The sequence below is a fragment of the Tiliqua scincoides genome, chromosome 1, assembly GCF_035046505.1.
Source record: "Tiliqua scincoides isolate rTilSci1 chromosome 1, rTilSci1.hap2, whole genome shotgun sequence".
Taxonomy (NCBI): domain Eukaryota; kingdom Metazoa; phylum Chordata; class Lepidosauria; order Squamata; family Scincidae; genus Tiliqua; species Tiliqua scincoides.
Window position 1 is genome coordinate 111099507 of NC_089821.1, and position 26794 is coordinate 111126300.

Sequence of the window (26794 nt, forward strand, 5' to 3'; positions counted from 1 at the left end):
TCATCTTCTCCTATTTGTTGTGGTCTGAACTTGAAACCCTACTTGCTGCAGTGGATTGAGGGCAGAGGTGAGGTGAGCAATGGTGCCTGAGAAGGAGCAAGAGTCTTTGCAGGGACAACCTCTCCTTGTGCGTATGCATTGCTTTGTCGCTTTAAGGTACAGTCTCTGTGTAGCCCTACAGACCTGGCAGTTCCAGCTGTGTGTCCACATACAGTATTCATTCACTTCCTTACACATCACTGATTAAGAGGGTAGGCTGTTCTGTGTAGTTCCACAAATAGGATAACTACACACACACACACACACACACACACAGAGAGAGAGAGAGAGAGAGAGAGAGAGAGAGAGAGAGAGAGCTCATTTATCAAAGAGATTCTCAATATCTCTGAGATCTCAAGTGCTTAAAAATGTACAGAGATGTATAAACTGGAAATCAAAGAGATGATTAACTGTTTGCCTGCTCTCTCCTAATAATCTCGGAATGTATACATTCTGTAGTTTTGCTCCACAATTTTACTACTACTACTACTACTACTACTAATTATTATTATTTTTTTGTTTTGAATCTCCTTTTCTCCCCCTGATGTAAATTTCTTTCCAAAACATCATTTCATGCTTCATTATCCCTGAATGAGAGTTGCCTATGGCCTTTTGATTCATTTGTGAATCATGCCTCGTGTTGCTGAGTGTAATATTCTCTAATCTAAAGAGTTAGACTGAGTTGATAGTGATTTTCATTATATCATGACAAGTGAGCTGTTCAGATTCTGGCAGGATGTCATCAGTGGACGCACCATGAATGCTCTAAATATACCTTTACAAAGGAGGGTAGGAAGGAGTCAAGCGGAACCCAGGGCTAGCCACAGGGTAATGTGATTGATGTGCCCAAATTGGGCTCTGTGCTTTGCATGACCCTGCACCAGCATGGTGAGCAGATCACCTGCTGAGGGGGCCCAGGATCTCAGCATCCTGAATGCCAGCGGGGCGACCACAGCATCTTTACTTCCGGCCATTCTATCTGCTTCAAGGTCCGATTGGACTGCAATGGGCTTCCTGGAAGCCGTTCACAGTGATGTCATCACATTACTGCCAACTATTTCTGGGTGCCACACTTTGATTGTGGCACCACCAGTGCTCCTCTTGCTGCGCCTGCAGTTGCCACAGCTATTTGGTGAGTGGGAGGGCCCCATGGGAAGAGTGAGAGGCCCTGAAGGAGTGCTTCACTTCGGACCCTGCTACTCCTATGACCAGCCCTGGCAGAACCAATATGGAAGTTCTGGTTGTTTTTATTATTAAGATTATTTATATGAAACTTTTCAACAAAAGCAAAATTCACAAAAGCAGCTTACTCACCAAAAGAAATGAAAACATTGTTCCCTGCCCTAAAGGGGCTCACAGTTTTAAAAAGACACAAGGGAAATCCAGAAAAAAGATGCTCCAGTCACTTTTGCAGTTCTGTTCCTCAAAAAGTTGGGATTACATTCGGAACAATTGCACTTCACTGCTAAAGAACCACCACTTTAAAGGGTGATTCTCTGTCCATTTAGCACAGGAAGGAGAGCAATCCTTAAGCTTTTCCCTTGCAGAGAATACCCTCCTAAGTATACAGACCTGAAAATATTCCACTAAATCCCACTCAGGCCTGACCATTGATTTAGCTGCAGGCGGATCCCTTTTTCTGAGAGCTGCTGCCTTCCACACAGAGGCAAAAGGATCAATCAGCAGTACCCCAAGGTCTTTCCTTACAGCTCTGAGCTATAGGTTTGTTGTGCATCCTCTGAGATGGCGCATATTTTTTTTTCCTCCTATCACATGGTTTCTTATACAGACAGATGGGCACCCACAAATGGAACCTTGCCTTGGAGCTTTTAACGGGATGGCTTGTCCCTAACTATAAAACTCTTTACAGCAGTGTTTCTCAAATTGTGAGTCCAGACCCACTAGGTGGGTTGCAAGCCAATTTCAGGTGGGTCCCCATTTCTTTCAATATTTTATTTTTAATATATTAGACTTGATGCTACCATGGGATGTGACTGCATTTGGGAATATGTTACAGATCTGTACTTTTAATAAGCTACTATTCTTTTAACAATGATAAGCTATATTCTTTTAACAATGATAGTAAATGGGACTTACTCCTGGGTGAGTATGGGTAGGATTGCAGCCTAGGATTGTTAAAAATTTTCGTGCTTGATGATGTCACTTCCAGTCATGCCATCGCTTCTGGTGGGTTCTGACAGATTCTCAATCTAAAAAGTGGGCCCTGGTGCTAAATGTGTGAGAACCACTGCTTTAGAGGGTTCTAAACATTTTCCATTGCTTGCTGTAATAATCCTTACATAAGAACATAAGAACAGCCCCACTGGATCAGGCCACTGGCCCATCTAGTCCAGCTTCCTGTATCTCATAGCGGCCCACCAAATGCCTCAGGGAGCACATGGCAATGTGCGCCAGACAGTATGACTCTCCCCATATTGCAGACAGAGATGCAAGATAGTGCAACTTGTTGAGAGTATCCTAGTGAGTTCATGGGGGCAGTGAGTTTTAAACAGGGGACTTCCTGCTCATGTTGTTAGTCACTCTGCTATTCTCCCTCCCAATCTCACCATCAGAATTTGCCTCCTCCAGACTTCCTACTTGCCACCCCATTCACATTGGCAGTTCTGTTCTTCATTGTATCCTGTAGTTTCTAGTATTCCCCCTCTTGCCGTTGACAAGCCCTGATGTGCTTCTCTCAGCTTCCGTCAACGCGTTCCAGGTATAGTTCTGACTTGATCCTTTGCCTCCCACAACTTGTGCCCACACTGGTATTTCACTGACACCTTCTTACAGCAATGCCAAAGTGTGTGTGGGGGTGGGAGAGGGTCATCTGGATTCTACATATACGGCATTTCTTATATATGTTACATAGCACTCATACTTTTAGGCAGGGTTTAATTACTGAAGACTCTGTTCCTAGCATTTGTGTCTTTCTTTGAGGGGAAAAAAAATCTATCCTGGTGTTTGTATTTTCACCTAGCTTTTATGAGTTTCCCCCATTAGGGTCAGCAAGGGCTTCAAGGCTCCAGAATCCCTGAGCAGACATTCTCTTTTTCTCTGCATTGATCTTTCTTTACCACCATCAGCACAAATAACTCTGCAGGAACAAGGCAAAAAGCATCCAGGGTGTGGATCTGTCATTCTGCCACTTGGCACTGTGGATTGCTAAAAGGATTGAAACTCTTAATCCAATTCAGATTTCAAAACAGTTTAAAATGGTTGGCATAGGAGAAGGGATTTCCCCCCCCCCCTTCCTGCTCTACCTGCTATGGACTTCCCTAAGGGCAATCCAGATATGTTAAAATCAATGGGAGTTTTGCTGTTGATTTCAGTGGAAGTACAGGTGGAATTGACTTTAATTTTCTCTCCATGTGTGTCCAGAATGACTCCTTTTCTTGGTCCTGCAATATTGCAATTTAGGGCCCAAAACTAACCAATTTTCCAGTGCCAGTGCTGCTGTGCCAATAGGGTATGCACTGCTTCCTGTGTTGGGGAGGCAGTCAAAGAGGCCTCCTTAAGGTATGGGAACATTTGTTCCCTTACCTTGGGGCTGCATTGCAGCTGGACCGGTGCTGGAAAATTGGATAGGATTTGGCCCTTACTTGTCCAACTTTCCATGAGAGGTGAGAGGTTTCATGGACAGCGATCTTCAGGTTTTGACTTTTTTAGGGAAGCAGGAGGCTAGCCATGGAGAATTGCACCTAGTAATTAGTGCCCTTTCTTCCTCTTGGCTTCACTGATTGACTAGAGGCCCAATCCGATTTAACTTTCCAGTACTGATGGTATCCCTGAGCTAAAGGAACAAATGTTCCCTTATCTTGAAGAGGCCTCCGTAACTGCACCCCCCACCCTACAGGATGCAGCCCTCACCTCATTGGCACAGCAGCAGCAGCTCTGGATAGTTTGGTCGGATTGGGCCCTGAATCAGTAGTTAATGGTGGGGAGAGAAATTTGTAGCTATCGCCAGCATCCCAGGCTGGGAAAACCAAGCAAGGGGAAAACATCCACCCCAAGGAGAGCACAAACAGACTGGTACTTGTTTAAAACCAAATTACAAGAGTGAACCCAGGCAGTTCTGGAAATAGGATAACCTGCTCACTTACTAATGAACCTAGACTAGGCAAACAAACCATCTGCCATCAACATGTAACCAGTATAGTAAAAACCTAAAAAATAAAAAGGAATTAAACAAAATGAGGAAGGGGTAGAGAGTGGCACAACTAGTAGGCTGGTGAAAAATGCCTGGACTTGGCTGGATGGCTACAAAGAGAGAGCTTAACAAATTTGATATAACCAGTAATGCCCAGCAGGGGGAGCCAAATAGCTATTTAAGAGTATTAAGTAGGCTACCTCAGAATACCAGATGCAAAGGAGTAGCAACAGGGTGCAGGTACTTTGTTGAGTGCTCCCTGAGGCATGTGGTGAGCCACTGTGAGATACAGGAAGCTGGACTAGATGGGTCTTTGGCCTGATCCAGTGGGGTGGTTCTTATGTTCTTAGACAGATGGAACAGTGACTCTCTCAGGACAGGCATCTGAAAATTGGGGCCATCCCTAATAAGTAGGAAGAGTTGGAGTGTCTGCTGGTGGCTATGGAAAAGATCAAGGTGAGATAGAAGAAGGCCTTTTCTGTATCTCCCTACATAAAGTTGATGTCATTGGCAGGTTATAGTATAGTAGCCAGATCCAAAAAAAGCATGAAATTAGTTCTGTAAATCCATGTGGAGCTATAGGTGTGTTTTTCTCAAACAGGAACTTCCCAAAACAGTTTGTAATCTGGCAAGATGATCTACTGTTCCAAGAAAACAGTCAAAAATCCCACTCAGCTTGCACAAGTTCACTTCCCTGACCCAAAGCAGCAATTTCACTCCCAGTCACTTGAAAACAATGAAGGATTTATATATGCTATGGCTCAACCAAGTGTCAGCAAATGATAAACTTTTTGTCTGTCCTGATTATTTTTTGAAATGACATCTTCATAGTCATTATTCAACATCGAACACTTGTGTCAACTAATTCTGATTAATCACTTACAGCCCAATCCTATGTATGTCTACTCAGAAGTAAGCCCCATTAGAGTAAATGAGGCTTACTCCTGGGAAAGTGTGGATAGGATTGGGCTGTTAATCATTGGTAATGCTGAGCATTACCTTTGCAGTTCACTAGAGGGAGCTTTGATGTAGTTTGATGCTGGCGTATTGAACTATTTTAGTTTTGTATGAAGTAATTTTGTTGGTTGGAACTTCCGGGAGCAGATTGGAGGGGGGGGGAGAAGGACACTCTATCTCTCTCCTCTGTTATTGTGAAGTCACCATATATAGGTTCATCTATTATCTTTGGAGTGCTAACAGCATAATCTACTTAGAAGAAAGACCCAGTGTGTTCAGTGGGGCTTTCTCCCAGGAATGAATGTATAGGATTGCAGCCTAAATGGCTATAGGGCTTTAGGTTATTCTATCATGGGTATTTCTAAGAAGAAAATAATGTACAGTAAAAAACATTTTTTATTATAAATCCTGAATGCATGAGGGAATTGAGAATGCAGTTATGAATGTATAAGTGTGCATTACTGTTAATAATAATAACAATATAACTTGCAAATACTGTGGAGTGTAGAAAATCCACACTTTTCTCCAATGGAAAAGTGCTTTGTCAATATGATGATAGTGTATGAATCAACTAGAGCAGTGGTTCTCAAACTTTGAGGGAGCTTTACTCCTTCAGTAAGTGTGGGGGAGGGGCTAGGGCAGCCTGGGGATTGCTTCCCTGCCTCTCCCCTTCCCCCGCCCCTTTACACGAACTGGTGGGTTGTGACCCACAAGTTTGAGAACCACTGAAGTAGAGGAAATGAGGGAAAGGGGGGACAATGACTAGACTAAGTACACTTACCTATAACTGTGGGTAGGCCAGGGACCTACCTTGTGTTAGTTCAGAATTGTGAGCACTAGGACAAAAGCATGTGCCAAAGCCAACACCAAAATGCCACCCCAACAGCAGAGATGCACACTGAAGCAAGGCCGGCTCAGTGAAGGGATTGGGCCACCCCAGCTCCCTTTGCTGCTTGCCCATGCAAGCCCCTGGGTTCTCCTGAGCCATCCAAGCAAAAAGTTCTTTATTGTAACTGAGGTTAGTAACTTAAGCAACTGCCATCCAATACAGCGGGCTCTTCAAGGGCAGCTGAGATATCAGTACATACATAGCAGGGGAAATAATAAACCTCACTACATTCACTACTAATTCAACTCTACTCACTACTCTACTCTACTCACTACTAATACTCACTACTAATTCAACTCTACTACATGCCTATATACACTTACATGATCCTTCCTTCCAGATGTTCAGAGTCACAGAATCTCCCCTTGGCATTCGACAACCCCAAAGGGGGACCCAGAGATCAGGCTTGGCACAACTTTATCTTCCCATCCACCAATCAATATTTTACAGTGTTGCTGAGTCATACTCATCCCACTTATCTAATTAACCAATCATATCTTGGGTCTGCTTTTCCCCTCCATCCAATCAGAACCGCTGTACGTACTTCTCTTCCCTGGCGCAATCTCATCAATTGCACCGGTGCGATCTCCGGGCTCTGGTGCTGCCCTTCTCCTTCCCAAGGCAGTCTGGCCTTCTGAATTTCTTCTGCTTTCCACTTCAAAGTTAACTCTTCCTCCCCCTTCCTGCTGCTTCACACCTTTTCCACTCCATCACTCTGCCTAACTATGCAGTTCTAACTTCAAAGGCATAGCTTCCTTTCCCATGTTTACCCTCTATGTTAAGTACTCTCCCTCAGTTACCTGACCCATCACCCTCTTATCTATTAAATAATCTCTTATAATTTGGCTCCTGGGCCCCCCTTTTGACCCTGGGTCTGGGTACAAATTACCCCCTTTACCTCCCTCTCCTAGGCCCTGCACCTCTGCCTTCCTTGTCCTTCCTTCTCCTTGAATTGGAAAAGAAAGAGGGAGGCAGAGAGGAATAGGAAATATGGAGGGGAGGGGAGTGTTGAACTAGCACATTGGAGAGAGGGGGGAGTAGGGCTGGATTAACATAGTAGCAAAAGCAGCATTTGCTAAGAGCCCCACATTTTCAAGGGTCCTGCACCAGCTCCTCAGGTGCATTAAAGGCCCATCAAGCAAGTGGGCAGGAAGATGGAGTTGTGCACCTGCAGTCCAGCCAGCTGCTCTTTACTTTTCCACTGCCATCAAGTTCTTTCCCCAACCTTTTTTCTTGCTTACACCTTTACGATTTTCTGTGCTTTGCCCTTAAGGTGGAGGGGGGCAAATCCACTGAAATCCTATTCATGCCAACTCAGAAGTCTAATAAGCATTTTAGCAAATGTATAGCAAATGAGTCACCTATTATTGGGTGGGGGGTGGGTGGGCAGCATTTGGCATGCAGCCTCAAGCACCAGGAAGATTTGGGCCAGCGCTGGACAGCAGCTTACTAAACACCAACCATGCAATACATAAACCCACACAGGGCTTTTTTTCCAATGGAACGCACTGGAACGGCGTTCCGGCACCTTTTTGATGCACCTTTTTGACGGGCTTCCCCTGCAACAAGCAGCCGCCATGCTCAGTTCCGCCTCCCAGCCCAGTGCCTGCCTCCCTCCCTCCCCTTGAAAGCGCAGCCACTGAACGAGGGTCCCCCCAGCCTCCCCCTCCCAGCCCAGCCCAGCAAAACTCCCCCATAGGGCTCCTCTTCTTCCCCCACCCCATCCTTTCCCAGGCAGACTTCCTCCTGCACCAGGCAACTCTGGCTGACAAGTGCGAGGGCTCAGTGAACCCCATTGACTCTACTGGGACTGACTTCTGAGGAGACAGGCACAGGATTGGACTCTAAGGCTGCCATCCTATCCACAGTAAGCCCCATTCACTAAAGTGGACTTCTAGCAGACATGCATAGGATTGGGCTCTTCGGTTGCAATCCTAGGCACTTTCCTGGGAGTAAGCTCCACTGACTAGAACAAGACTTACTTTAGAGTAGACATACCTAGGATTGGGGTCTTAATCCTGGCAGAGATATATATCTGCACCCGTTTTCACATGCTAAGGGTATGTGAAAAGGAATTCTACATGTGTACAACGTGCTGTCCAGCCTTGCCAGAGATCCTCCTCATCCTTCCCCCACAAGCATGCCCTCTGCCAACCAGCCTTTGCAGCTTCTCTCCAGCAATGCACAGCAGCTGCTCAGGGCAGCAGAGAACATACAATTGCATGCCAAGCGCCTTCCCAAAGACACAGAGTATTCTGATACCTGAATTAAACCATATTTAATTGCTTGTTTGCAAATGTAGCTGTTTCTATGTGCACCTAAGGACCCCTCTTGTGTAAGAATTCCTTTTTTGTTCTTACTCCCACAGTTGCTTAGAGTAATTTTACTACATGGAACTCATGTAAGCCATTTTCCGGAATCCAGTCACTGCTTCCTCTCCTCGAAGTAGTGCCACACTAATACTACACGCTACAAGTGCACCTGTACAGTATTTTTCCCCGTGTGTAGAAAAAGTAGCTAGGGGGAAGGGAATGTGGAGATTGACAGCCCAATCCTATGCATGTCTACTCAGAAGTAAGTTCATCTTTAGGGGGGAAGCACATAAAAAATATTTTATTTCTCCAATAAAAAATGGTTTATAAATAAATAAAATAAAATAAAAAGATTAACAAGTTGTGAGATCCTGCACTTTTTTTTTTTTTTACAAAAAAAGCACTGAACCCACACAACTAAACCATGCCACAAACTCCACTCCACCCACACCTGCATGTTTAAGAAAAACAAGGGGAATTGAAGTAAGCTGGATTAATTTCCTGTTACAGGTTAAACTCCAGAATGCTATTGAGAAATAGAATGCCAACTAGCCTGCAGCAGTGTTAAGTGCTGATGGGGCAGCAACAGCCCTTTAATTGCATGCATCAGATTGGACTGCCAGTCACATTGCTTCTTTCTCCTGCTTGTGCACAGCTCTTGCAGCTGCTCTGCCACCTATGATGGATGTATGGACATTCTGGAGGATGAGGCTGCATGTGCCAACATCCAAAATCTGCAAATTAGAATTTCTGTAAGGCTTTAATTCTGCAATAAAATAAATCACACAATTTGGGTAAGTGGCCCTCCTTTTAAATAACTTGTGGTGTTTAACCCATTTCTGCCCAGGTGTACACATTTGATCCCTGTTGCGTATATGCAACGTTGGACAGAAAAGGCTTAAACAACAAGAGAGTCAGGGTGGTGTAGTGGTTTGGGAGTTGGGGTCAGACCTGGAAGATCCAGGTTCAAATCCCTGCTTAGCCACAAAGCTTCTTGGGTAACCTTGGGCCAGTCTCACCTACCTCTCAGGGTTGTTGTGAGGACAAAAAGAGGGAAGGAACCATCTATACCAACCTGAGCTCCTTGGAGGAAGGGTAGCATAAAAATTTGAATAAATAATAAAGTAAGATAAAAATGTCACAGTACAAATGTACAAATACTCTTTAAAAATGCAATGACAGGGACCTTACCTAGCAATTCCTGTCCGCACAAATCTCAAAAGATGGTCCAGGGCTTAGCTGTACTGGAGAAATAGATTGGTAGAGCCTCAGCGGAAGTGAGTTTGTAGAGGAAAAGTGGGAGAATAAGTAGGCAGTTTTAGATTACCCACTCCTTGCAAAGTGCCAGATTGCACTTCAGCAGGAGGCCATGGTGAGCTGGCTGCACAGATTCTTGTAGTAAATATGAAACCACGAGTGCTCCATATTCCACATTTAGATTTTATATAAGTGACAGTGTGAAGAATGAAGAGGCTGTTATGGGGCTGCTGAAAGGCATTCCAGTATCTCAAGTGATGGAAAAAAAGAGGCTAACAAAGTGTCAATGGAATTCTAGAAAAGACAAAAATCACAACCCTTTTAAGCAGGACATTAGACACTTCTCTTTCTCTGTTTTCCTTTCTCCTCCTCTCTGTTCTTTCACAACTTTCCCCACCCAATATTTACCAGCGAAACTGCCTTCTTCTTCTTCTTCTATTGGGCTTTTACCTGATGCAGCAATTTCATACATTCTACCAAGAGAGCCTGTTTCTTGTCTGCATCTGACCTCCTGCAACATTATGGAATTCCTATGCATTACAGTGGATTCTGGGACATATTAGCCCTGCTTAGCTGACCAAATTCTTCCAACAATGAATACATTGCACAGGATACTGCAGGTTGTCACCTGGGTGGGGTGGAGGTCACTGTTATGCTTTCCTTTGGTTTGCTCCTGTTCATCTTACTTTTGGTATAGACATTAGGGATGTGCAGTCTCTGTCAACAGGCTCTGGACCAAGCACTTCTGCAGGGAACAGGTTGCCTGGGGAAAAACCTATCTGTACAGCTTATATCCTCCATGCAGTGGTTCAGATGAATATATAGTGATCAGGAGCAGGGCCAGCAAGTACAATTCCACCCTGCCCTACATTAAATATCCATGAAGTTTTATCCAATAAACAGTGCTACTCACGATTATACAGTCTGTGCACACAGCTAGGCTTGCTGGGCTTCATTAACAGCACACATGTACTGAAAAGTAGCTAGTAGCTGGCTAGTAGTTGAGGAGCGCTCCTCCCCCCCCCCCCCCCAAGAATAAACTTCCAAAGATAACTTTTGGGATTGCTGAAACCAGTTTGAGAGCCCATGTCTACAGAGCCTGCTTCTTCCAGACTTCCATCTGTCTCTTTAAAAGTTCATTACATAATTCATCATTTTAGATTCCCCTGCTATCCATTTCCCAGATGTCCACCCCAAACTGGAGGCAATTACATGCATATGATATCTACCTTGCACATTTCTGAGCAGAATATTCTGGCGTTGTCTCAGAGGAGTGTAGAACAGCACCCTTTCAAACACAGATATTTTATATTAAAGGAACACATCTTTAGCATGCCGCTCATAGCTTTTTCTCCTAGATTGTTTTCACACCAGACCCCTTTAGTGCTGCTGAGGCATTGCTTTTCCACTGTAAGCTAGCAGTGAAATTAAAACTGAAGTTCTGCATACCATTTAATATAGTGCTTTGTGATCTAGCAATGCTCTTCCCTCCAGCTAAGACTTTGTTATAATGTTTAGTCACAAGTAAGTACTATGCAGCAAAGGTCCTTTTCAATGCTAATTGAATGCTTATTTGCAGGTCCAACTAGTTTTATTGCTTCATGTTGATTGCAGCTGGAAGATTGGTGACAATTAGCCTCTTGATTGCCACTTGAATAGCCTCTTTTAATTGCCTGATTTCTGTTTCTGTTCCTATGTGAGGAGGGGGCTTTAATTACTTGTTTCCTCAGATTATTCCTTTCATTCCCCCCCCTCCCTAATTGCATTATTGTAGTATTCAAAGATGAACATAAAATAAAAAGAGGAAAAATCTGTAAGTAAAACCTTACTGCCTCATGGAGACAGAAACTGGCACTGGGTCAATTAAGAGGCTATTAAGATGCTATTCATCATTAATCCTCGAGCCACAATCAACAAAGAGCAATAAATAGAAATTTCAACCAGACATCTCCAATTAAAGACACAAAGACCTTTTAATGCCAAAAGTGAACGGCATGTCCTCACTGCATTGGCTGGTGCTGCAACTGCATTTTACTTCACAAAAAATTTTACTTCACAAGAAATCAGGTCTGAAAAAAAATAGAGGGACAACACAGAAAGACTAGATCTCAACACTTGACTACAGCCATTTGATAATAATGACCTCTAGGTTATTTATAACAAGGGAGTAAAAAAAGTTATTCCAGGGAAAGGGGCTAACCTGGAGTTAATCCACCTTACCTCAGACCACCTGAGCAAAATGAAATGGCACTGGAATTAGACCCTAATTCCATGCTGGTCCACATGGATGATGCCTGGAAATGCAGCAAGAATGAGACAACTCTCTGTCTGTCTGTCTGTCACACACACACCCCACAACTGATATTTTCATTTCTTAGAATATCTTAAAAGATCAGCTGAACTGTAAAATGTGTTTTCATTTGTTGTGCATGATGATCAGTGGTGTCATTAGGGTTCACGTCACCTTGTGCAGGATGCCAGCACGTCACCCCCATGCAGTGGGCGGGGCAACACCCCAGGTGGTGGGCATGGTGATGTACCATCACGCCGCCCCCCCCCCACTGGTTTTTTGGTTGTACCTTTTGATAGAACACAGATAGAACACATTCTTCATGAAATTATGCATTGATTGATATATAACATGCTGGTATTATTCCTCCAAACTGTGATTTTAGTGATTTTGGTCACTAGTGGTGTCACACACACACTCCTATGGTGTCATCTTACTAATACCTTATTGCAGCAGTTCTCAAACTTTTAGCACTGGGACCCACTTTTTAGAATGACAATCTCTCCAAGACCCACCAGAAGTGAAGTCATGGTGGAAGTGATATCATCAGGCAATTTAAAATAAATTATAAATAATTAAAGTAAAACAAATAATTAAATAAGCAGAAGCCAGCTTTGGTCCACCAAGTGAATTTCCTCTGTAGCTTGCCTGCAGTAACATTCCCCCCTCCAAAATCAGTAAGGTTTTCAGCCAGTGCCCAGTTCAATTTAAGCACTTCTGTTTAAACCAGATCACTGTCAGGATCCACCTGGCTTTGCAAGTCTCAAAAAAAGTTCACCTTATCAGCTGAAGCCTCTGTTTTGATCCTTCTTAGTGGGGGGGGGGGGAGGTGGCCTTCTGCAGCATTTGCTGAGCTCCAGTTCTATCAGATCAGGATCATTCTGGTGGCTTCACATTCCCCTTTCTTGGCCTTACCACCAGCCAAGGCATGTTTGCTTACTCGTGAGTAAATGCAACCATGAGGCTTAGTTTCGCTTTCCATAGGGCTCAATACATGCATCTGCTTGGAGGGAGGAACATAAGAACAGCCCCACTGGATCAGGCCATAGGCCCATCTAGTCCAGCTTCCTGTATCTCACAGCGGCCCACCAAATGCCCCAGGGAGCACACCAGATAACAAGAGACCTCATTCTGGTGCCTTCCTTTGCATCTGGCATTCTGACATAGCCCATTTCTAAAATCAGGAGGTTGTACATGCACATCATTGCTTGTAACCTGTAGGAAGGAACTTCCTTCTCAGGTGTTTTGGGGGGGCTGTATTCATTGGATCAGGACCATTCTAGTGTCTTTGGATTCCTCTCAGCTTTCAGACTAAGGCAAGGTCGCCTATTCACAAGTAAATGCGCGATACAGCTCAGTTTCACTTTCTACTTTCCATGCATTTTTTGTTCTCCAGTTTTTTGGTCATAACTTTTGATAGAAAGGGGATATTTCACTCTGCCTTTTGCATTGCGTTCTGCTGGAAATTCTGCATCCAAAGGTGTATAACATGACAGTATCACTCCTAACCACCGTAATTTTAGTGTTTCACCCCCCAGTGCACGTCACCCCCCCGTGAGCATCACCCGGTGTGGCCCGCACCCCCTGCACCCCCTAGCAATGCCACTGATGAAGATATTTTATTTCCACTCTTAGCTTCCTAAACAGTCCATGCTTCGCCAGCCGATAGTTTGAACTTAATGATCCTGTGAAGCTATACCATAAATATTTCCAGAGATGAGCCAGCTGCTCACATTAGATCAGTTAATACTCTCCTAAAGCAGTGTAAACCAGGCTTGGCAATGTAGCACATTAGCTATGTATGCTATCTAGCAGATGCTTGACAAATCCCCTATTTTGCCGTCCCAATATGTTACAAAACTTTGTGAGGAAAAGGGTGTTTTGCAAATTCCTGAGAAGCTAAAACGCATGCCTAGCATGCAATGTTCATCCTAGAGGTGCTTCAACTTTGTTCCAGTTGTAAACAAATAAACAAATACTCCTGCAAGATCATTGCTGCAAACTGGTTCATATCATATATGATACGAAACAGGAAGAACCATGAGGGCAGAAATCTTCCAGTGTGCCCTACAACTTTTTGACTTTGAATTCAAACAATGAAAGACAAGCATTAGTTATCAATAAAGGGAATGATTCCACTCATCCCCCAATTGTGTAATCTCATTCACATTTATTAAAGTACAGTAGATTAAAGTACAGTAGAGGGAAATAAATGATCAATGCTGTCAGATTGGAGGCAATAGTAGCAATCATTTATTTTTATTTTATTTTGTTAAAAGGATTTATATCCTTCTCTCCATTCTAAAATGTTTAAGGAAGCATCATTAAAAAACTTCAAAAACAAACCAAAAAACCCATAAAAACCACCAAATAAAAGTACTGGATAAGAAACAAAGACAAGCAAGTTCTATCTCTGTTCCATCATTTCTCTCTGTTCATGCTCAAACCATATCCAATCTGTCCAAACCATGACCCCACGCTCGGGGGTCAACAATATGTCCATGCCTTGGCACAGCTGTCCACAGTACACCATTGGAGATTCATGGCTTTGTGGTGAGAACCAGCTGCAGTCCAGACCAGTGGATGATGAAGCTGGGGAAGCCTTAGCTGGGGATGCATGCAGGTACACAGACAGCTAGATTCCCCATTGCCAGAGAAAGCACATCTGAAAGCCTCCTAAGAATCTGAGAAGGCTTGCCACGCTGTCTTTAAAACCGATGCAGCAAGCTGATGAAGTCTTGGTGATTTCCAGCCTCTCGAGAGGGCTTCTAGGAGTGTACTCTGACCATGGAAGTCATATACATATCCCCTACCCATGTCCAGCACTTAGAACACAATTCTCCCATCATTTTCTGCCATGAAGCTGCACTGATGGAGCGGGTGCTGCATGTAATGCTGGAATGTGTATGTGACAAGATGGCTTGGGAGAAGTAAGTATAACTATTTATTACTTACCTTTCTATAGGCCACTTATATGGGTCTTCTTGGACCTATGCCTGCTCTTTTGCTGAGGGAGGCAGGGACATGTCAGGCTGGGAAAATGGGGATAACAGCCCAGAGTGTGCTTCTACCCCCAGGATCCACCCTCTCCCTCCCACCCCTGACCTCCCCACTTCCTGCCCTGAACCTCCCCTGAACTGCCCACAACCCACCCCCCACCACCAGTGGCGTAGCTAATGATCGTGTAGCCCAGTGCCAAGCTCAAAATGGTGCCCCAGAAGTGATGTCACAACTGGAAGTGACATCGTACCCAGGCTTTTTAAAAAGTGAAAATTGGGGGGAAACCACCTCCTTCCCCCAGCAGCTCACCACCACTTGCTCTGCTGCCACCCCCCAGTCAGTGGCATAGCTAAGGCATCTATCTGCAACCTGGGGTCAAAGAAGATTTTGTAGCCCCCTCTGCATGATAAAATCAAATTTAATTAAGTAAATAAATAAAAAGTTATTGGTTCCATGCTGTGTCATCTCATCTCATTGGCACTCAGAACAAGCAGTCTCATAGATCAGTTTGGAGTTAAGCAAATCCACTTTTTGTTCCACAAGTCAGATGTGTTTTCATTTTCTGGTTAATTGGCCATAACTTTTGATAGAAAACAGATGTACAAAACCACCAATTACTGAAAAGGGAGCATACCAGTCTTACATTCAGAGTCTTACATTCAGGGTCAAACTAGACATGGCTGTGGCAGACCTTGTTTGTTTAATTCTTGGTCTGTCCCCACCAAGTCTAAGGGTGTGATTTCTAGAGCAAATGTGGTGCACAGGTTAGAGGAGCTGATCCGTCCCCCCAAGTTCTACTTGCAGTCTCCTTTTTCTGGTATTCAATCCTGCTTCCATAGGTACTACTCCCTTCACCTAAATGGGCAACAGCAGGGGTGAGGGGACAACCAATTAAGGGCCAGGCTGACCTGGGAGCTTCCATTTATTGATCCCCATACTTTGTGGTTGCATGCACCAACTCACCCAGCCAGTCTTCCACCAGTAGGCTTGAACAATGTAAAAGATTTGGCCTTTGAAAGAAGGAGGAATGCCAGCAGAATAAAAGATGAGTTTCATCAATGGTGTAAGTAAGGTTAAAAAGAAAAGTCAGATTCAGGCATGCACTTGTCCAAATTGTTCTGTCATTAGCTCATCACGTACTGTATTATTGTTGAATTGGCAAAGGTTGTTCTTGGGATAGTACATGGGAATGCAGGCCAGGCAGCTTACCTGGTTGTGCAACTCTCTGTATTAAAGTTCATCCTCTCTGCTGTTGGTGACGAAGAATAATTGAAAAGCAAGTAAAACAATCTAAAACACTGAACTTTTGCTTCCCCTTTGGCTAATTTTGATTATCTATTATGGTCATTTCTGTTTTAATTCTTTTTTACACATTGTATTATAACTGGCCCACCTCCCCCCAGCAGTGTCTTTTCTAGTGGCTGTCTGCTGGTGTTCTTGTGCATATTTTTAGATTGTGAGCCCTTTTGGGACAGGGAGCCATTAGTTATTTGATTTTTTTTTTCTGTAAACCGCTTTGGGAACTTTTTGTTAAAAAGCGGTATATAAATAATAATAATAATAATAATAATAATAATAATAATAATAATAATGATGATGATGATGATGATGATCTGTTTTTATTTTAATTATTAGCATGCCTGGACACTTGAGCAGAAAGGTGGGAGATAAATTCTCATATATATGAAATAAAGCATTGGTATGGTGTAGTGTGGCAAGAGCTTTCTCAGCTGAATGTTCCCAGCTCCCAATTCAAAGGTCACCTAAAGCTCACTTGACAGGGTACTGAAACCACTGTACCTTATTCCCTACCAAGGGTGCAGCTGAGGAGGAATGAAGAGCTCCGTGATTTAGCAGGAATGGTGACGCCACCTGCAGGAGGAGCATCAGGTTCAGCAAGAGGCAAGCTGAGACATTTGCCTAGGGTCATATATGACCATCTAAGTCAGGGGTGTCAAACATAAGGCCTGTGGGTCAGATAAAAAACTTCAGGCTGTATCTGGTCTGCATGATAATTGGGTTCTTCAAGCAGCTGCTGGTTTTGACAGAAGGAGGCCTCAGATGGCCAAGAACACTAAGGGGGAAGATGCAGAACAAGAGGGGTGAGAGAGGGAGGCACTGGGAGAGTCTAATTATCACGCAGTCCACCCTTTCAGCAGAGCTGCTATTTTTCAGTTTTTTTACATTCCTTTTAAAGCTATTGCAACCCCTTCCAAATTCACTGCTCACTACTGATCTCCACCTCCACCATCAAACTGCTATGTAGAGAAAACCATATTGGGTCCTTGGGCAGATTCCTGGGGTAATAGATGTGCACTTAAGAAAAGCCATCAAGATATTCTTAGTAATAGTGTTATCATGCTGCCTTTTTACAGTTCTAATGCACAAGCATTTGGAAGGAGTCCAAAGCCATGATTTTTTTAACAGACATTTGCACGATGTCTTCTCCAGCAGGACCACCTGAAACAGTTGCAGTAATTTATACCTGTCACAAATTCAGCCCAACACTGTGAACCATACTGCAGGGATTTCCTGCTTCTCTGTGTCCTCCACAGTCTCAAATTAATTTTTCAGTGTTACCCAGTGGCAAAGGTCACCGAAGGTACACAGTGGTGTTTTGAAAACACTTGTGACACCCTGGAATGCCTGGTTTGTAAATAAGGTATTTCTGCCTTATTTTTTTACAGTCTTTCCATTATCTTGTTTTCGCAGCAGTTACTTAGGCAGACAAACCTGGGTAGAGCTATAGCCGGAGGGGCATTTAAGACACTTCCTTGCACCTGTGAAATGGTTTAATTACTGCAGCTGTCAAAGTGTTTTAATGTAAATGGGCTTTCTGATGGATCACTTGCTCAGGCTGGAACTGTCATTCCCTAAACACAAGCAAATGTTGTGATGGTGCTTGAAACATAAGTATCATAAATTAATGCAAGTGATGTTTTCATGATTAAGGATGCCACTTTCTTTTCATAATGTTTCATTTATTAAAAATGAAAACAACCCTTCCTAATAAAAAAATTTTTAAGGGCTGGGAAAATCTGGGACTTCATAGCCAGTACTTGATACTGCAGCTGGTGTTGCCAAGTCACTTGAACAACTGAGGGCCCAATCCTATCCAACTTTCCAGCACTGGTGCAGCCGCAATGCAGCCCCGAGGTAAGGGAACAAATGTTCCCATACCTTGAGGAGGCCTCTGTGACTGCCTCCCCAACACAGGAAGCAGTGCACACCCCATGGGTAGAGCTGCACTGGCACTGGAAAATTGGATAGGATGGGGCCCTAAATTTCTGCTTAAATTTTGAGAGGAAGTCATCCCCGCGCTGTTCTTCAATTCTCCCATGCCCACAATGCTCAGCCCCACCAGTCTGATGCACTCCAGCTGCAAAAGAAAAGGGGAGGTAGACTCAACAATCCCATGCCACTATCCTATGCTAGAGTTTCATATTATTTTACATGGCTATTGGTGGTGGGTAGAGGCGGGGGGCAATGTTCCCTATAATTATTTCCCCACTGTGTGGAATAGATAACAACCCAAGCAGTCTGTCACCACTGTAATCTTAAAATGGGCAATGGCCAGTCTGAACACTAGGCAGAAAATGAGATTCTGCTCATGTGTTACAACTAAGGCAAGCAGGTGCCATGTTTATCAGAAACGATAAAGAACGAAGATGGCATTTTTTGAATGAAACATCAACAGAACTCCATGAATAGTTCCTACTCCCATTGCACTGCAATACAGGTTGTGCCTTGGCATCTGCAGGGGTTCCGTTTCCAGAACGCCCGCGGATGCTGAAAATCGCATTAAATGAAATCAATTTTTTAGAAAACAACCTCCCTTTACTCAATGGTTTAAAGATAGTCTCGCTTACAACTGTAATGCAGGACAGTGGCAGCAGGCAGGCAGGCAATCGATCAATCAATCAATCAACAACTTAGTTTCAGTTCACTCCAAGGCAAGTGACCCCCCCTCCCCCCCTGGAGCATGCAACAGAATGCAAAGAGGCGATGATGATCACTTCTGCTTTGCACTCTTTTGCATGCTCCAGGGGGAAGGAAGGGGGTCACTTGCCTTGTAGTGAACTGAAACTAAGTTGTTCTAAGCCCCTGGAGAGTGTTTGATTGATTCATTGCCTGCCGGCCTGCTGTCACAGTCCTGCATTACAGTGGTAAGTGAGGCTGAGTAAAGGGATGTTTTTCCTTTAATTTAAAGCGCCCTTCTCATCGCATTGAGATAAAACTGTGGCTGAAAAATTCGCAGATAATTAGGTTATATATCTATATACCATGTTCAACTGTTACCCTGCATGTGCTCAATCTTGTCTGATCTTGGAAGGGTCAGGCCTGGTTAGTACTTGGATGGAAGACTGCCTGGGAATACTGGGTGCTGTAGGCTTATACCATAGTCTTTCGAGACTGAAGGTTGCCAACCATGAGCCATATTTGAAGAATGTGTTCTCTAGAACCCATTATGAATTATTTCTTGTAATGCCTGCAATGTGCAGATGCTGATGAAACAACAGGACAGTAGTACAGGCCATACCCTGATGAACTATGTTTACAGGAATTCAGACAGAAAAATTGTACTTCATGCCATGCCATTTAATAGAATTTTACAAGTAAATCCTTTTTACTTGTCAGACCCCTAATCCTGTCACATTACAGGTGAATTCAATTTAGCATCTCTAGAAGGATTTTATTACCAACAATTATTGTTGTTTTGATTAGCCACTGTGCTTACCTTATATACATTTAACTCATATAATATTTCATGATCATTTGACTTCACTGTTTACATTATTTTAAACTTGAGAAAGTACACAAACTGACTAAAAATGCCAGCAGTAAGGCATTTCAGGACAGGAAAGGGTGGAACTGGACGGAAAGAAAGTGGACTGGACCTGGAAGGGGAGTCGGGGACAGCGGCACAGACTGCAGTCATACCCTATGTCCTCCTGAACCATGGAGCCCTACATGGGCCTCCACGGAGATCCATCAGAGCCACCTGGGCTCAACACAGGGTAAAGTAACGTTTGTTCCCTTACCCCAAGGAGACTCCGGTGGCCACCCAGGCCCCGCAGGATACAGCAGTGGCCACTTCTGTGCTGCTGTTCCTCACGGCCATGGCAGCCCAGGGGCTTAGAACTGGGCTGCCCATCAGGGTCTGTTACCAGAAATTCCAGACCTACCTGGGCATGCCAAGGACTGAAGCAAGGAATGAGACCTAATTCTTATTAAACTTCCTTAAGGTTTTCTTTCTTTCTTTCTTTCTTTCTTTCTTTCTTTCTTTCTTTCTTTCTTTCTTTCTTTCTTTCTTTCTTTCTTTCTTTCTTTCTGTCCAAAACAGCCTAATTTAGTTAAGCTCCATCTTCTTCCTCACCCCACCCATCCCAACTTCCTCATCTTTTCTTTTTCAACTAAAAAGCCACTGATCATTTTGCTAGCCTTTCTTTGTACCTCTGTTCTTTGTACACAGTATCAAGTTCCTTATACCTTTTCCCAGAATATTCTTTTGGAGATGGTGCAAACAGAACCACAGCCTGCACTGTCCTTGCATCAGTGACCTGCACATCACACATGCCTAGCTTCCCTCCTTACTGATCTCTTCCATCAGTGATCTGTGCTCATGTCTGGCTTCCAAGCACTACTTCTATCAGCAATCTGCACACATTGCTAGACTTCCCTCTAGCAGGCTCCGGCAGGCGTAAGGGAGATTAGAGTGCAAAGTGAACTGAACTTTGTGTGCAGCAACTTCTTTCAAAGCTGCTTGGGGCTTCTGTTAGAGCTGTGCAGTCACACTCCAGCACAGCTTTCAAGGAACACTGGGGAGGGGGAGATCTGATAGGTAGGGGTATTGGGAGGAGTCTGCTAGAGTTTTTTGTTGTTGTTTTAACTATCTGTGGCCTTTATGCTTTTATGTTTTAGCTGCTTTTTTTAAGGTTTATGCTACTGTGATTTTACTGTGATTTTATGATGTATGTTTTGTTGTTGTATACCGCCTTGGGCAACACAGTTGGTTACCTAGAGAAACGCAATATAACCATCTGCAGATAAATAAAGATGAAGGCATAAGGCATGACAATCCTTGCAGAATTGCTAAACAGGACCAGCCAGAGGCCAAGGAATTCTAAGTACACTGTTGCAATATCTACTCCCCAATCCCAGCTTCAGATACTGATTTATTTGCAAATGTCAGAATAAATCAGAATCATCTGGTTTGGCTGTCATCGGAAAATCTAATCAGGATTTAATCCTGGTGCTGTGCAATGTCTTCCTGCAATGTCTTCCAAATGTGGACTTCCTGGTCCACAATTCCTGGACATATGTGTGTGTGTGTGTGTGTGTGTGTGTGCGTGTGTGTGTGTGTGTGTGAGAGAGAGAGAGAGAGAGAGAGAGAGAGAGAGAGAGACCTGGGAATCCTGCACTTTTGAACCTTAGACATTTATTATTTAATTAAATGGTTTGTCCCCACTTTTGTCCCTCAGAACCAGAAAGGCTAGCAATCATTCATAAAAAGTATCAATAAGCCAATAGCAAACAATCATTATAACTTACAACAGAGCAATCGCTGAGATAAATTACTGAACAAAAAATCTCAGCAGCATCCTTAAAACAACAGCAGTCCCAAACAGCATGAAAAATCTACTTAAAAAGCCATCTGTTGCTACATCTGCTCAGGAACATGTAGAAATTGACCTACATGAGTACCCAAACAAACATTTTAAGGGAACATAGGCTATTGGTCACAGTGCGCTTAAGGATAATTGGAATCTGTGAGAGAAAAGAACAGAGAGAAACCAAAGGGTTCAAATCATAACACCCAGCTGACTTGGGGATTGCTTACAATAATAGGAGGGAAAATCAAAATAAATACAATAGGAAAAGCAAGGGGACAATACAAGGAGAGGCAAAACAATGGTACATGGAAAAACAAGATCAGGAGAGTAATCCTGCTTCAAATGAGCTGTGCATGTGATTCAACCCAAAGAATTACCTAAAGGTGGTTTGTTACTTAAAGGAGAGGAAAGGGAAGAAGATGGGTGTAGTTTCTATACAGAAAAAAGGAGGGAGATGGGAGAGGTTGAAAATCAAGTTGAATGGGAAAGACACTGGTGTGGTATGGCTATTAGGTAGTCTATCCAAGAGGACAACAGGGATTTTCAGGAAGAACAAGCTGTAGAGTGCATAGGAAAACAGGGCACAAGGCAAGAAGGAATGATGAGCTTGGCCAAAGCACAAGGGTGCACTGATGGTTCAATGCGTGCAATGTTTTGGGCAGTGGAGACAAACAGGGAGAAAGTGGGGTCAAAATTGCATCCATATTTACTCATGGCAAGGAAGCCCGCTGTCCACTTCAAGAACTCTTCACTGATATCTCAGTACTTCTGAGAACAGAAGTCATTTCCACTCCCTGCGGACAAAGGCTGCCATTCCACTGCAGATTGCTTAAGGGATCTCAGTTCTAGACAACCTGGAGGCTGATTTCTGACCTCTTGCCTATGCGATTTGAAAAATACAATGAGAATGACCATAAGGAAGAGGGGGAGAAAGCTGCACGTGGGAAATATGAACATATGTTAAAGGAGTCACTGGCCAACATTACGTATCCCAATTTACTGAGATGACTTTGTAGTGGGAGCACTGAGTTGGTTGCTCAGGCTTGTTCAGCTGAGTTAGGCTCTTCATCAATGACCAGGACTATCCAAGAAAAGATAACTGTTACCCTGCACATGCCCGATCTCGTCTGATCTCGGAAGCTAAGCAGGGTCAGGCCTGGTTAGTACTTGGATGGGAGACCGCCTGGGAATACCGGGTGCTGTAGGCTTATACCATAGTCTTTCAAGACTGAAGGTTGCCAACCAAACCAAAGATCCAAGAAAAAGAGAGGGGGCAGGAGAGGTGTGAGAAAGTTGACCTGCCAGCCCAGAATATTAAGATATTAACGCTGTTTGATTTCAGTTTTTGAGTGATCACTTTATTTCAGCTTCAGCGGCTAAGATATGTTAGTGCTCCACTACATATACCAGAGCAACAGCTCTGCTGCTGTATAAGTCCCCCTGCCAATGGACATGCCATGGACCCTAGCACAATGACCAAAAAAAAAAAAAAAATGCCAGTGCCATTCACAGTGCCAGTGAAACTTTGCTAGTGGAGAGGCTAAAACCGAGGTGATGGAGGCTTGGCATGGGAAGGATGTAGGAGGGATGCGAAGTCAGTGTATACCAGATCCTAACCCCCCCTCCCTTCAGATTATGGACATGCCCTTGATGCTAGAAAAAATACACCAGTGACAGACCTGGCATGGGTAAGAGGATCCCCATAGGGAACAATAGAGAAGGGGAAAACAGCAGACAAGTACCTCTCATGTCACCATCCCCCCGCCTTGCCATCCCCACAGTGGTTCGTAGGATACAGAGTACAAGTTGCTTCTAACTTGACCAATGTTAGAAGATGCAAAAAAGACAGATTTTCTCCCAGCACCTCAAGGCACACAATGCAGGGACTAGCCTGATTGCCACAGAAAAGGGAGAGTGTTGGTACTCTGCTGTAGATCCTGCCCCTTCTCCATGCTCGCATTCCTCAGACAGCCCAGGCAGCCAGAGCACAGCCCCCAGCGATGACAAAAGCAGATGGGGAGACACAATGGGAGGAGGACACCTGGGTACCTGTGGTCCTTGAGGACCCAGCTGCAACTAATTCAAACCAACAAATTCACGTCCTTGACAACTATGCTCTCTCCTGTTAGAGGCATCGCAGAGTCATCTGTTGCATGGAGAAAAACCCTCTGCATTGGTAGCCCTGTGAACCCCTCCCCCCCCAGCAAGCACTGTGCTTGAGAGGCTGTCACAGCACATTGGCTTCTTTGAATTCTTGCTGCTTTGGATCTGCTTCTGAAGGACCCCTTTCAAGCTTCCTGTTTCAGTAAGTTCAGCAACCATTTTAATTACACAAATGCCTTGCAGAGCTACATTTCCAATTAACATTTAGAGCCATTTACAAAAAGTGGATTTTAAATGCCTTTCGCAGCTAATTTGCCCCAGGAGCACTTACAAAGTTCGTTCAGCTGGGGCAAAGAAACAATACCATGTGAGTTACCTATCATGCCTTAATCATAAGACATGCATTTTAAATATCCACAGTGATTAATATCGAGTGAACCAAAGATGCTGGAGCAAGAATGCCCTACACTGACAAGGCAGGAAGCTTCTACATTCCAACTACTATATTATTTGTTCTTTTAACATCTAAAATGACATGAATACCCTGTACCATATTATATAGCCAGCCTGCTACTCTAAAAGCATATTAATATAAGTGGAACATTATGGTAATGATGAAATTTGAATCTGAATGATACTTATGATGTAGGTGCCTACTATGTAGCTTCTAGGGAGCTAGAAGTGAACGTTGTAGTACTTTGCAGGAGTGGTACTAGTTATCCTGCAGATTGAAAGCTACCATCGTGAGTTTGGGGGCAAGAGTGCCCATTTCCCCATGCTGTGGATGTCTGAAATGACAGTCTTGAAGAGTAAGAATCCCTGGGTGCAAAAATGATTGACTGCCAAGCTGATATCCAACATATTTCAAATGTGCAATTCTTCTTCACAGGGAGTTCTTCAGCTGGCGGATGGATGAGAAAACAGCACTGTACTCATACTTGCTATTTTTTTTTTAAGTGCCTTATCATCAAGTTTGGCATGTTGGAAATGTCCCCCAAGGCAGAAAAGTATATTTGAAATATACCCTCTGGTATGCCAGGTGCCAGTTTGGCATTCATTTTCACCACATGGTTCTTGCCTCTTTGGTATGACCTGCCCTCTACTTGCCATTGCCATTGCCATGCTGAACACCCACAAAACCACGATGGCCATTTCAAGGTCCTCAGTGCTATTCGGTTCGAACAGGAACAGTGGCCCGGAACTGGGTTTGGTATACATTTGGGGGCTGAAGATTTGGGAGCTATAGTTGCATTATAGCCCATCGTTGAAAGATGCCTCATTATGTAACTTTTTGTTCCAGATTTGATGCATGGATGGAATAATAACTAAAATCTTCTTGGTAGATCCAGTGCTTGATTTAAATCACTGTGGTGTACTGACTGTGGTTCATGGATTTGGATACAGGGAGGTCATGTTTCAACCATGTTTCAATCCCTAGTCATCCAACTCACTGGGTAGCCCTGGGGAAGCAGTCTCTCTCAATCAAGCCCACCATACCAGATTGTGAATTGCCTCCTCCTCCTCCACCTGCACTGCCTATTACTTCTTTAAAATATGCTGGGGAGGTGAATGCTGGAGACAGAAGAGGAAGTCTTCTTCCTGTCCTAGTATCTTACTACCCACCCTGTTAAAAAGAAATGGCTGGGCAGGAGAGGAATAGGCAGATGTAGCAGTGGTAGGAACTCACCTCTCCCTTCAGTGCTGCTGCTGCTGCTGCGAGCAAGAAATTCTGCAGGGAGGGGGGCCCTGTGTGATTCCAGGGGAGCAATTGGAACAGAGTCTCACACACTAGCAATGTGTGTCCCTTGGATCCCTGGACCACACTAGCCACATAGTTATAGTGAGAACTTTGGATGCTGCAATCTTCATTCTGTTTACTTGGAAGCAGAGCTGTAACTAGGGTGGCGCCTGATGGGCACCCGCACCAGGCATTATACCAAGGAGGGGCGCATGATTGCTGCTCAGGTTCTGCCCTAGTTACAGAGGAGGTAATGGTGGCTTGTGCCCTCCTTTCCTTCTCCTTCAAAGGAGACCTTCATCTGGGGTCATCTGGAGTCAGCAAGTGCCCTGTCATCTGGGGAAAACCCAGAAGTGACTGTCTTGCGCAGCAAGGGGTGCAAGGCAGTCGCTTCTGGGTTGTCCTCAGAGACGCTAGCAGATTTGCACCCCCTGTTCCTTCTCCTGTGGAGGCTCCCCAAAGGGGGAGAAGGGGAGAAAGAACAGAAGCACGAAGCTGCCAGCTCCCCATCCTCCAGGGAGAACCTGGAAGTGACATCATGATGTCCCATGACATCACTGTCCTAGGCGCCAAGGCAGTACATCTCTGGGTCTTATTTCCAAGTCAAGAGAGTTAGTATCAGGTTGTAAACCACATATTTGATAACGTTGCTGTTCTATCCTTTTTTTTCTTTTTTAACATATCATCAAATACTCGCTGCAGAGCAAATTTATTTTAACCACAAATGCCTGAACTTTCTCACATTCTAAACACCTTGTCATTAGCCTTGCAAATCTATGCACAGAACCACAATGAAAAGTGCTATTACAGCTACTCCTTATGAACCATGGATTGAAAAGGATTTACAGCACAAGCCTCTGCACATCCCCTCAGAACTAAGTCACGTTTTGTGTCATGGGGTTTATTCTCAAGACAATGTGTATACGATTGCAGCCTCGACCGGTTAAGAGTTAATCGACCATAGTTTTAAGTAAATCAGTAGGTGCCAATTTTAATAGGTGAGGCTGAGTGCTCAGGGCACACTTACTTTTGTGCTTGCGAATATTTTGATTCTGGCGTTTTACTGTAATGGAGTGAAGAAGAGGCTCAAAGCCAGCAGGCAAGAATAGATGGGTTAGTTCAAATCAATTATAAAATCCCGTGTCTGTTCCACTTCTTTTCTGCCTTTCCTGCCTGCTTAAGATTGTGCCAGATCACAATGCTGCTGCAATGCTGGAAATAACTGGTTGAATTCTCCTTTCTGTGCAATTTTTAAAGACATAGGAGCTCTCTCAAGGTCTAGATGTGGCAACTCTATGCTCCCATCTTCTGGGTCCAAATTTCCCATGCTGTTCCCTTGCCTCCAATACATGTCATTCCAGCTTCTTGCTCTACCCTTCAGCCACCCTGCCTCTGGGCTCTCTTCCCCTTCAGTTCTGGGCCTCCCTCTAGCCAGCCTTCCAGTC

General features: G+C 44.0%; 1 pseudogene; it reads left to right on the forward strand.

Moving 5' to 3' along the window:
- The first annotated feature begins 22602 nt into the window (after positions 1 to 22602).
- Positions 22603 to 22716, forward strand: LOC136638235 (5S ribosomal RNA; annotated as a pseudogene).
- Positions 22717 to 26794: the final 4078 nt, after the last annotated feature.